General features: G+C 37.8%; 1 protein-coding gene across 2 annotated transcripts in view; it reads right to left on the reverse strand.

Annotated features, from left to right (window-relative positions):
* cdh18 (cadherin 18) overlaps positions 1–13646 on the reverse strand; it is an 854880-nt gene that overhangs the window by 802136 nt on the left and 39098 nt on the right. The window lies entirely within an intron of this gene.

Below are 13646 nucleotides of genomic sequence, written 5' to 3' on the forward strand. Positions count from 1 at the left end.
TACACTGAAAAACATTGTGTTTCACTTTGAAATCACAGAGAACGTTATTTCGGTCTGAAGCATGATAGACAGCCACACAGAGAAGTCACTGCAGTTGTTACATTGCAAGGTTCTCCCTCTGCAATCTGTCTCATGCCCCCTTCTTCCTTTTAAGCTCAAATCATTAAGTACAAATGGTACAAAATTCTCCCTCTCGCTTGCTGTATTTTTTAAAAAGATCTGTTCTCAATTTGGGAAGGTAAAGGAATTGCTGGGGTTTTCATAGGTATATGTTACCATGGCAACTCCCTGGCATTGTCACTGGAAAATGGGAAACATCATTCTATTACCAACACGTTTGCATCTGTTTGAGCCACAAGAGGATCGCTATTTGCAGTCATTATCCGAGATTGTCATAAAATATTATTCCTTAGGCAAATCTGAAGCATAATCTTTTTGAGTAGCTTCTAATGCCACTTCCTCTGATTTCAATAAAACAATGCCAGTACTACAAAAATCTATGTAAGAGGGTTTCTTTTTCTTCTTGGGAATGAATGGATCTTGTAAATATTGTGTGGTCATACTCGCAGAACCAGTATCCATGGTTTCACTTAGCTGCTGTTGACAATTTTCTAAGTTCTCATAGAATCATAGAGTTTGAAGAGACCTCATGGACCAGCCTGTCCAACCCCTCACCAAGAAGCAGGAAAATTGCATTCAAAGCACAGATGGCCATCCAGCTTCTGCTTAAAAGCCTCCAAAGAAGGAGCCATCACCACACTCCAGGGCAGAGAATTCCAGTGCTGAATAGCTCTCACAGTGAGGAAGTTTTTCGTAATGTTCAGGTGAAATCTCCTCTCCAAGCTTGTACTAGAAGTTACTATACATTGGAGTACCTAGCAACTTTCTAGATCACTGGTTTATTAATTGACTAGCTTTGCCCGGCCACGCGTTGCTGTAGCTTATGGGAATCCTTTGTTGGCCAGGTGGAATAGCAGTGAATAGCCTTGCAGTCTCAAAACCTGGCCGTTTTCTGGAGTAGCTGGAGCTTTTGGTTGTATGAACGTAGAGGCATGGATGAGGGGTTGTGCTGCCAAGTTTAGTGTTTCTGGGATGTGTAGTTTTGTTGTTTTGTCCTAGGCTGAAATTTCATTACCCTTTTATATATATAGATTAGTGGAGCTATATGCCAGGAAAAAATCATTCCCAAGACATGTGCTTGGTAGCATGAGTAACTGAGGTATTAAAATTACTCAGTGCCTAGAGAGGCCAGACCAGAACAACACCTCTGGTCAAGTGAAACAGATGTCATGTCCAGGGTGTTAACATAGAGATAAGCATGCATGGCAAAGAGATAAAAGACCTGACTGTGTATTTGATCTCTTTCTTCCCCGTAATCATTTCTGAGTGCTAATATATGTGAGTAATTGTAAATGGTTAAGATTGGAACCAGAAATAAACAGTGTGCCACCAAGGGCTCTTGGCAGAGAAACAGAGTTCCGGTGTGTTTAATTTAAGAAGCACTAAGACAGAGTGAAGGCACAGCACAGCTGGTGTAAAAGTGCATGTTACAGATATCACTCATATCTGTGATTGCAAATCCAGGGGAATCCTAAGCGTTGTTTTGGGGACCCCGGTCAGGTTTTCCAAAGTAAGGTCCAGATGTGGCCCTCCAACATCATTTACCTGGCCCCCATCCTAAACTTTAGACTTAATGTTGCCCTAAGTCTGAAATGACTTGAAGACCCACAAAAATAGAAATCCTAATTAACTTGACTATCTCATCAGCCAAAAGCAGGCCCATATGTCTCATTTAAATACTGGTAAGTTCATGCTGGTTACAATTTTTCTTCATCTTAAATATTGTATTGTTTTTTTTTTCATTTTTTGCAGTACAAATAAGATTTGTGTGGGTTTTTTTTTTCAAACTATAGTCTGCCCCCTAACAGTCTGCCTGAAATGTTGGAGGACACCTGTTCTAGAGCCTTCCAACAGAAGTAATTTATTTCAATAAGGTTGGCTATTATCCATGGTTTCTTGTTAAGGAACACATATATAGTAGTTGTAAAGTACTTCTACCTTACACCCATATGCACTATTGTGCAAGGGCTCAGATAAGTCAGTCACTGTCCTCACCATTCATTGCTGTTACTTGTCCAGAGCAATGTTGTCACATGGCTAAATCAGGTTGGATCCAAATGATGTTATATCATTCATTCACCTATGAGATCCTTTAGTGACTACAGAGGCATATATGACTATGGTGAGGAAGATAATGGCTGGGTATTTTTAACTGTCAAAAAAGGCATGGGCTGTGATATTATTTTCAACATATAAGATTACTAGCTGTGCCCGGCCACGCGTTGCTGTGGCAAAGTGGTGGTGGTATTGGTTAAAAATTGTTGTGGAATTTTTATTTGACATTATTTGTATTTTTAATAACTTTTATTGTAACTTATCTTTTTATTTATTATATTTTATTTTCTTGTATTATTTTTAGTTATTTTCTATTTTTATAGTATTTTAATGTCTTAATTTTTTGTGTTTTTAATTATTTTTAGTTTTTATTGTTTTCTATTGTATTATTTGTATTTATTTTATTTTTATTATTTTATTTTTATTTGTGATTTTATTATTTTATTTTATTATTTGTATGTATTATATTTTATTATTTGGTTATTTTATTTATTTATTTTTATTGTATTATTTTGTTTTGTTTTTTATGTATTTTTTTTGTATTGATTTTATTATTTTTGTTTCTTTTTGTATTGGGTTGCTCTGAGTTCTGTGGTCTGCCTGGTCATGTTCCAAATGTATTCTCTCCTGATGTTTCGCCTGTGTGTATGGCAGGCATCCTCAGAGGTTGTGAAATGTGTTGTAACGAAAGCAAGTGGGAGTTTATGTATCTGTGGAATGACCAGGGTGGAAGAAAGAACTGTTGTCTGCTTTAGGCAAGTATGAATGTTGGAATTGGCACTGAATAGCCTTGTAGCTTCCAAGCCTGGATGGTTCCTGTCTGCCTGGAATGAACAAAATGTGGCTCCCAGTATTAAAAAAAATCTGTGAAATCAGGACAGTTAACTAAAGAACAGCACTGAGCAATCGGGGAATTCCAGATATGATGTACTGAGGGCAAGCTAACATTTCCCAACAAAGGAATCCTCCTCCGAAGCAGGAAGTAGGCAGGCTTTGAAGGTAATCAAGGTGGCCAAGTGGAACATTCACAGTCGCCTCAGACAGATAAGAGTTGTCCCATCCTGGATATCATTGTTGAGATAGAAATAAACATCCTATTTGTCTGTTTTCAAACAGATCTCATAATCTCTGAGGATGCCTGGCATAAACATGTATGGCAGATTGGCTGCAGATAGGGTTGTGAGGGAATGTGATGTTTAATAGGCTTTTCCTGAATCCCTTCTTATTATCCAACATATTTACTTATCCAACGTTCTGGCGGTCTGTTTATGTTGGATAAGTGAGACTCTACTGTATATTTATAATCTTATATTATCTGCTTAGAACTGGATTATATGAGGCCCCTTCTACACAGCTGGATAAAATGCACACTGTGGATTATATGGCAGTGTGGACTCAAGATAATCCAGTTCAAAGCAGATAATATAAGATTATAAATGGGTTATATAGCTGTGTGGAAGGGCCTTGAGTCTACACTGCCACATAATCCAGTTAAAATATGATAATCTGTATTTTATAGGCAGTGTAGAAAAGGCCTAAGTGAGGCCTAACTCTGCCTGTCTCCTGGGCTGAGTGGGTTGCTAGGAGACCAAGTGGGTGGAGCTTAGCCTTCTAACTGGCAGCAATTGGATAAAAACAATTATTCCTCTCTCTCTAAATTAGGACTTTATTTTTCTTTTCTTTTTGTTGTCACAACCTAGGGGCAAGGATGGTGGATTGTGCTGCCAAATTTCTAGGTTCTGGGGCTTGTACTTTTGTTGTTTACTGGGAGGGGGGGGACACTATTACTCTTTTATATATATAAGATATGGGCTGAATATTAAATTAATTCAGGTTTTCCAGTAAATACTTTTTTGCTCCCAAAGCCTAATCTTCAACTCATATCAAAATTGAAGATTGTTTGATGAGACGCTGGTTCCTCTCGCACTACTTTTGTCTTCAGTATATGTGATTTCCATTCAGTCTTCTACATGTTTTTTAACTGCTAGGTTGGCAGAAACTGGAGCTAACAGCAGCCGCTCATGCCTCTCCCAGGGTTTGAACCTGGGACCTTTCGGTCTGCAAGTTCAGCAGCTCAGCGCTTTAACACACTTCGCCACCGGGGCTCCTACTGAAATTCCATGGACCGCATTAAAATTATTAAAGTAGTAAAGTTATTACTATTCTGGTGCTTTAAGTACTGCATCCATATGTCTTATAAAAAGAGGTTATGGGTACTAAGTTTTTGCTAATTGTCTGAGCTGTTTTCAAAGAAAGAATGATGATTATTTCTAAATTATTTTATATAGTTCTCTCTTCAGATCAAAGAAATAGTAATTGTTTAGTCATGAACTATATAATCTTAATAAATCCTTTGAAAGTAAAATCCTTTGTTAGTATGGAAGAATAAGTTTTTCCTTTCACAAAACTAAATCCTGAACTCTTTGACTGTCATACAGTCCTGGTCCTCTGTTGTTATGGGAACCAGTTCTTATAATCAACTTATTTTTAAAGTACCCTTTAGAGAGAGAGAAATCAATAGAACTTCAATTGTATGATGTTTGTTTTGTAGTCTTTGATCATAAGATAACACAGACTATGTATGTCTTCCAACAAAATAAGAAATAATGTATCAAAGTTTTCAATATGATAGGCCTTTGATCATTTCTGAAGCCTTAATAAATGGTTGAATAATATCTTTACCAACTCCAAATACAAATTCATTAGGCAAGTAATGATAGTTTAATGTAGCATATTAGAAACATTTATAGGAGAAATACATTGGACAGAGAAGGAAGGAGATAAAATACAAAGAAATGTTAATTCATGCATAATTTTCATAAACAGCTGGAGACAAAGGATAACTTCAAATAAATATGCAAATGCATGTAAATTAGGGAGAAAGAAAAACAAGTACAAAAGCTTGTGTTGTTGTTCTACAAATGTACTCTGGAAAGAAAAAATCTCTTTTAAAGTAACTTAAGTTACCTTGATCCTGACATGTAGAAAAGCAAAGTTGCTGAATTGGATATTTCTATATATGAAATGACATTCAAAAGTCATATGTTCCTCTATTTTTAGTATAGATAGATGGAATTTAATAATTATCTCTCCTTCACTTGGAAGAGCTCAGAGAAGCACATTTCTATGGAGATTCATGTTTTACCTGCTTTTGTACATAATGTGCCTTTCTACTCCCTATGTGGTAAAAATGTTAACTGTAAAACATGAAACTGATACGACATCTTAAAGACTTGAAACAATCAACAACAACAATGTTTTTCCGTATTACATTTCTTGAAAGAAAAGAAAGATGTTTCTGCCTTGAAGACATTTCTAAGGAATTTTGGGTGGCTACCAAGCCCGGTGGTGCAGCGTGTTAAAGCGCTGAGCTGCTGAACTTGCAGACCGAAAGGTTGCAGGTTCAAATCCAGGGAGACGAGTGAGCGCCCGCTGTTAACTCCAGCTTGGATTGAAGGCAAAGCTTCAGAGATTTGTTATAATTTTGTCAAATAGGATGCAAGTATAAGCAATATACTTCAAAAGATACAAGCACACAATCATTGAAAAACACCAGACATTTTATGCAGTTTCTGACAGCTATTCAGACTTCCCGCTACCCCCAATTAGTTGAAAACCATACTCAGGTTGGATTCATGCAAAGATTGGTTAAAGGTAACCACATAAGCAGAAGGAGGAGATCCCTGTGGTGGGAAGGAGAACAGTTGCTGGATTGAAAGTTTGAAGGTCCAATCCATTCCAGAGACATGTCCCGGGAGGGCACAAAACTGGGAGAAGCCATGACATGGGTATGCAGATTTTTTTTTTTCGTGTCAGGAGCAACCGGAGTTGCTTCTGGAGTGAGAGAATTGGCCGTCTGCAAGGACGTTGCCCAGGGGACGCCCGGATGTTTTGATATTTTTACCATCCTTGTGGGAGGCTTCTCTCATGTCCCCGCATGGAGCTGGAGCTGATAGAGGGAGCTCATCCACACTCTCCCCAGGTGGGATTCGAACCTGGCAGCTTTCAGGTCAGCAACCCAACCTTCAAGTCACTTAGTCCACTACGCCATCTGGGGGCTCCAGTATGCAGATAATTCCTTGTTTAACTCAATTCTTCAGTTCTATGTGAGATAAAGGTGCAAGACTCAAAAGAAAAAGAGTGACAGTTCCATATAGTCAGGAGTTGGCTGCCCATTCAGGAAATCAATGTATTTATGTTTGTTGAGCCTTCTTTTCTGTGGGAGCAGCAAGCTCTCAGCTTTAGTTAAATGGACAAATATCTTGAGCTCATCTTGGTGACAAAGGAGGTCATCTATCTTGCACACACACACACACACAAAGATCCTGACGTTATCTGACTTGGGAAATAGCTGGAGGGACCCTGGCTGTGATCTCCATTCCCAAGGGATTATGTAAACTGAGGGTATGGGGTGGTAGTTGCCTTCAAGATACAGTAGAGTCTCACTTATCCAAGCTAAACGGGCCGGCAGAAGTTTGGATAAGCGAATATCTTGGATAATAAGGAGGCATTAAAGAAAAGCCTATTAAACATCAAATTAGGTTATGATTTTACAAATTAAGCACCAAAACATCATGTTATACAACAAATTTATCAGAGAAAGTAGTTCGATACGCAATAATGTTATGTTGTAATTACTGTATTTACGAATTTAACACCAAAATATCATGATATATTGAAAACATTGACTAAAAAAATAGCGTGGACAATCCAGAAGCTTGGATAAGCGAGGCTTGGATAAGTGAGACTCTACTGTACATTCAATATGTTTAAGAATTGACACATTTTACAAGTGATTCAAATCACACAAAAATATCAATTTGATACATTTATTAATAGAGCCTTCTGGAGCCTCTATCTGCTTCAACATTTTGAAACTTCAAAAAGGAAAAAAAATCTTGCTTGAAGTCTCTTCATTCATCATAAATGTCTGGGGAGGGGGTGCCATGGTTTGACAACATAATAGTGGCTAGGAAATGTAGACAAAATTGATTCTGATCTTTATCATCACCAGCTACTAGAGATGTGTTGGGTTCTTGCTTTATAAACCAGAATAGCAAATTGTTGTATTTGGAATGGGTGGGATTCCTATCCTCAGATGTTTTGTTCTTTTTAAAAGAAAAAAGATAATACCTCTGTATCTCTATCATTGTGAGTCAAGCCATAACTCCAAATTTTTACATAGCCTCCTAAGTGAACAAGTTTGTACTTTGAGTTTGCGTAGGATTTCCCTAATTTTCATGCATTTAAGCATGCATTTGACTAAAAAAAAAAAGAAATAAGATATTTTTCTACCCCACTGCTGAAGACATATCTGTGTTAAATATTTTTTATAAAATAAAATGAAGATAATTCAGAACCAATTTCAGTGGTCCAGTTAATTTAAGTACATCTGTTCCAAGACTGGAGAACACTGGTATGTCTTTCTCTGTCAAGTAGTCACTGAAAGTAAGGAACTTGTTAGGAAAAAAAGAGGTAACAATAATTTAGTATCACATACATACTTAAATATTCAGGTATTCAAAACCTGTCCTTAAAAATCTAAGTACCCAAAATGATCGACATCCAGTTTTTTAATTGAAGTTCTTTATGTGTTTTTATTACATAAACACTATTTATCTGGGGGCTTGCCTGAGATCTTTCATACTTGGGGTGTTACTAATTTAAAGCCTGTATACCAATCAGCACTGGTAATTTTGGTCTCTTTGCTTTTGTAGTTATAAATTAAACCCATGCTTGCATGATTAATCCCAGGAAGATGATTTGCAATGAACTGCAGAGTTAAATTAGAATGTAAATCATGGAAACTAGTTATATACCTAGATTGGTGCAACAATAATAAATGATTAGGCTTTCTTCACTTGTTTTGCATGCTTAATGTAATGATAAATAGATGATCTTCTGGTAGCCTTTGTATCCCAACAGTTGTAATCATCTGCTGGAACACCATTCAATGGCTCACAAAAAAGCTGGTTCTTAAAAATTCAGGGAAGTATATATAGTTCAGTCAAGCAGAAGTGACCAAAATTGTCAGACGTTTGCCTAACCTACTAGTGAAATGCAGAAATTGAGTAAATAAACATACAGAGTAGGACTCTCATATTCATGGAAGATACATTCTAAATACCTTCAGATATTTTTGAAAGCACAAATAATAACAAATTCTATATACTGACTATAATTTGCTTGGGAATATACCCTAAAATTATATTGCAGCACCTAGAGAGACCCACAATCTCTTCTTGGAGTTTTTTGTATTGTTTTGTTTTCAGCAAGTGAAACAGTAGATATTGAATCTGTGGACAAGATGCTGTACAAAAGAAAAAATAGTATACAGAGATCTATGGTAAAGCAAATGCAAAATGTTTTTTTTCTCCAAGGGCAAGAGTGCTTCTTGGACTCAAACAGCTACCAATCCCAAATTTGATTGATAATTAAGAACTATGGGAGTTGTAGATTAATAGCCTTTGAATTGTATGGCTGCTATCGGCTGTCCTGAAGAAAATTGGATGTGCCAGCATCGAAACCTCCGGCCAAAGCTGATGGTCAATGAGATCACAACACAAGGTTGTATACAGGGCCACACGCAGCCGAAAATGCTTATCAGAGGAGTCATGCCTTGCCCGTACAATTAACATAGACCAAATTACTAATATTCAGGTACTAAAAAATGAGTGGGAGCTAGAAGAGTAAGCCTTCCCTAGCACCCCACTGTAAATCAAAAATAACTGAACAAGTTACCCCAATTCTGGTCCACCTACCGCTTTTAAAAATTACAATTCTCTCCTCATCAAATTGAGCCTTCTCCTTCTACTCCCATTTCATAAAATATAGAGTAAAATACGATGTTTCTACTGTAGTGTTTGCCACCATCAATGTATCTGTCTGTCTTGATGTTTCCCGAAAGACCGGGTTAGCCACCTGAGTGCCCATGCTAAAGGGAGCAGGTGCAGTATCTGTTTGAGTTGCACTCATCTACTGTGAGTCAGCATGTCCCCAAGGGGAATGTGGGTGTCTTTATTACCTGAACTACTTTTAGGTTGCACTTCTGACGCCATCAAGCTAGATGGAATCAGCTCAGATTCAGCCGATGTTGATGTGGCTATCTGGGCATCAGCAGCAACCCCCCCCCCCACCATCCAGGAGTATCTCCGCCTCTATAGCAGAAACATGGGAACATAAAGAATTCAGTAACAAAGCCATACTACTAGCCCTAGGAGGCCGTTACACCTCGCTGACAGCAGCCACCCCATTGACTTTTCCAAGTGCGTCAATACAATCTATAAGCGCTTTTAAGAGCTGAGTTGACTCATCATCTTTGACCGATGAAGAATGCTTGGCGGGGGTAGGGGCTTGCAGGTGTTTACATAGAATGGCCCTCACCCTTCAGCCCCCCAACATTCTTCCCAGGTGACGTACTGTAAAAAAACACATTGAAATATATACCATTAAATGCATAAACCCTTGACACATTGGTTAATGTGGTCAGTGATGAAAGACCCAGGAACTAAAAGACTGGGGACATTCAGCTGGGGACCTCTCTCTGTACAACCTTCTTCTTCAATGACCAAAAAGTGAGTGACAATGGGGGCGGGTAGCTTCCTAAAAGCCCCACCCTCAACCAGTTTTCTCTTTCAGTGGGAGGGGGCAAAGCCACTTCCCTCCACCAGTTGCGTGAGTGGGGGGGGAGTTTATTAGGTGGAGGTTTGACTCTGTTTTACGTTTTCATCTGAACTTTAAAGTTGCTATCCATAGTTCTTATTCTAATTTGAGGATAGAATTCAGCCTCTTGGAGAGCTAAAAAACCTCAAAGCAATTTTGACTAAGAATTACATGTAAAATAAGTTTCCTGAGTGAGAAAGTTTGTGTCTATTTGCAGTAGATGCATCCAAGAAATTCAATACATTCACGAATCATTGTGACATGGATGCTTAAAAGCCTGTTCCTGCACACACTTCCCTCCCTTTGCCAGATTAAAATAAATCAGATTTTAATATGCCCTGTTTGTGGAAAGTAATGAAAGTTTGCATTTCAAAGAAGATAAGTAAATAATTTAAGATTATTTAATGCCAGCATGAGCTAGGCTATTCTGCTACTCAATCATTTGTCAAAACTGTTATCTAAATATGCATGCTTTGAATATATATAATATTTTTGCAATGTGTGAAAATAATTTGCTAGAAGAAAATGTGCTAGTGCAATCTTGCATCCCTCTCTCAATACCAGCTTGGCTTCTAATGTGATGGCTTAATCACCCCATGAATCTATAGAGAATGCTAGATAGATCACGCTTTTTCCCTTTCCATTAACTTGCTGAAGTGTGCATTTTGTTCCTCTCTGCTGTGGACAGCTTGGAAAGTTTGACTGAGGAAAGTCTGGTGGAAGGCTCAGCAGTAGAGCTGGAGTCCAGAGGTGCATAGCAACTCCCTCTGCCAAACTCTGAAGCATCATCTATTGAAGAAACAACTACTCAGACTGCTGACCAAATGCAAGACTTCTTCTGAGCAAGATGAGGAAGAGTTAACTTTTCCACTTTTCGTGAACTTACAAAAAGGAAGGTCTCAACTGAGCAAGTCATTGAGATTATCTGAGAAGAGAGCCAGAATTAGGTAACACTTGTGAACTTAGGATGTGAAGAACTAAAGACTGTTATCTGATTGCTGGCTGCAACGTCAATTTTTGAAGCTACAACTCTAGACTCTTGATCTCTCATGTTTCCTGGAACCTGGAATTATCCTGGACGACGACTTTGATTCAACCTAGTACTGTGGACACTTCTGGTAATTGGCTCATGACACTGGAACAGACATTTGGATTCTTTCTTGTGTTTTCCTGTTAATGTATGCTCTGCAGGTATTTAAGGGTCAAGACTTTGATACTCTCAGTGAATCCATCTCATTGATGATATTAGCAAATCTATCATCTATAAGTGATAATATATGCCAAAAATAGACATCACGATTTTCATATTAAAACATTGCAGCAGACACACAGACAATATTCTCAGATACCTCTATATTTCAAAGGGTTTTCCATGAGATCTTTGGGTATGATGCAGCCTGTTTTTGAAGACAATATTTACCATTCATATCTCAACTAAAGTGTGTGGAGGAACATTTTGAACAAGATTCTCCAGGGATGTTCTAGCTAGGCAGGCTACTGCTAAATGGGTGCACTTTCAAACACATCACACAAGTTTAATGGTTGATTAAGATACCTGTTTTAGATGGGTGTTCTTTCCTCATTTCATGGAACAGAATACAAATTGATCATTTGGACAACTTTATTCCCTATGGAAATATTGAGGGGGGCAAATTATGAAACTAATAGAAATACTTATTTAGAGAGTGTAAATAGCGAACTAAAATATTTGGTCATTGTTATAAGGACTTAAGGTCACAAGAAGGAATCCTAGTGAGAGAATGACCCAAAAGACTGTTGGAGACAATTGGGCAAAATTCCATCAGTAAGCTACAAGTCAGACTTGATCCTGGCTATGGGAGAAAACAAACAATTCCCCAAAGTGTTCTTCCTGTCTTGAATGCAGTTCCAAAGTATTCTCTTATGTCTTAGAGAGTTTATCCAATGTTGTTAAGATTTTTCATGTGCAAAAGTAAACAGTATGTGAAAAATAGGGTGGCGACCAGACCTGAAATGTAGACTATGCTTTAACCAGAACTCATTTCAGTATTCATGGAGAATAACACCTCTATTCTCACTTTTGGTCCACTGAATGAGAGCACAGACAATGCATGGAAAACAGGGCAGTGCATGTTAGCATTTTCCCTAAGCTTCTCATATCCATCACAGCCAATTTAATTTTAGGTGGGTGCTTGACTCACTCCAATAAAGTTCTAAAAGAATTTACCCAATTTGCCCCTGCTGGAAAATAACTCAAAACCAAATACAGTTAACAGTCAGAAATGTGTACATTTCCAAACCTGAAAAATACTCTAAGAAAAAAAAGAGATGACACAAATATGTGAAAATATGAAAAATGTATTAAGAGAATTATACTGAATTCTAAATGCCCCAGCTTTAGTTCATGAGTGTATGTATACAAAACATATATACCTGAGAAATATACACATATTTGACTAAAAGTTGATACCGAAATGTGGGGCACAGGTGGGAGAAGAGGCCATATAGAGCCATGGTAAAAAGAGCTTGGCATGGAAAAATGTGATCTCTAAAGAGACCAAGCCACATTTGCTCATTTAACTGACTGTACCTAGAAGGCTTACTGCATAACAATACTTCAGAAGCGTTGATAGCTGAGTTGAAACCTTTGATATGCAACAGTCTAGAGCAAAGGGGACAGAAGGTATAGGGTTGTGGGTGACAGGAGTATCATGCATGTCAGTCCAGTCCCACTACAGTTTATGCCTTATGCATTCTGCCAAATGCTTCAAAAGATTTACATCAGAACAAAAATAATTCAGGCTCAATAGATGCACTGAACCATAAATGTATGTTAACAAAATTCATTTTTACATATTATAGTGTTTTATACCAGGGACAATTCATTCTAATTAGCACAGGTATGTACTTGGTGATTCTGGATTTCAATCCTGTGTTCAAGGATGTAAGACTGACAACAAGTAATGGAAAAAAAAATCATAGCTAATGCTTGTTCTCTCATCTAGCATGGTGGCTGAAGTCATATGTGGCTAATACAGCATCTTTCCAGGATAAACTATGAAAGAATTACCAGGGCATAAAACCACAGCCTGCTCAGAGTAAATCATGAACATTAATCTCAGTTTCACCTTCTTCAGTTTGTTGTGAAAAATGGAATGATGACAAGAACTGACTTCATTTTGTCTACTGAATATCAATGAAGTCTTGACTATAGTCTGTTGGCCTCTAAAAATTAACAGGAACAGGAGAAATGTTTCTGTTTCAAACTCTCAGATTTCAAGTAGGCCAGTGACAGCTGAAAAAGTGCAGGTCGGTGCGGATGAAAATCTTCTCCTCCAATTAAAGTCACCGGGAGAAAATGAAACACTATGTCTTCAAGATTTAATACACTGTGGATTGTTCAGGGGGAAAAGTTTAATAGGCCCATTCCTGTGCTACTGACATATCTTCATATCCAGAAACTTACTGCTGCAAAATTAGTTGGAGACATGGGAGGAAACATAAACCATGTGCTCAGGTTGGCCTAAGACATTTGCTCTCATAGGAAAAAGTAGGAATGTGAAAATTTCTCTACTGCAATTAATGGTGCAGTATGGATATAACAAGTCACACTCCCTGTATCTCAGAGGAAGGCAAAAGCAAACAAAAAAATCTTGTCAACAAAGTCCCATGAACGGTTCATCTTAGGATTACCATAAGTTGGAAATGACTTGAAGTCACACAAGAACAACACATAGCATTCCTGCTGGAGTTAGCTGGAGTTCCATTACTACCTTGGAACCAATTACTATATGTTGGACTCAAATCCCCAATTTGTTTGTTTCCTGCAA

This window comes from Anolis carolinensis, chromosome 4 (genome assembly GCF_035594765.1).
Source record: "Anolis carolinensis isolate JA03-04 chromosome 4, rAnoCar3.1.pri, whole genome shotgun sequence".
Lineage (NCBI taxonomy): Eukaryota > Metazoa > Chordata > Lepidosauria > Squamata > Dactyloidae > Anolis > Anolis carolinensis.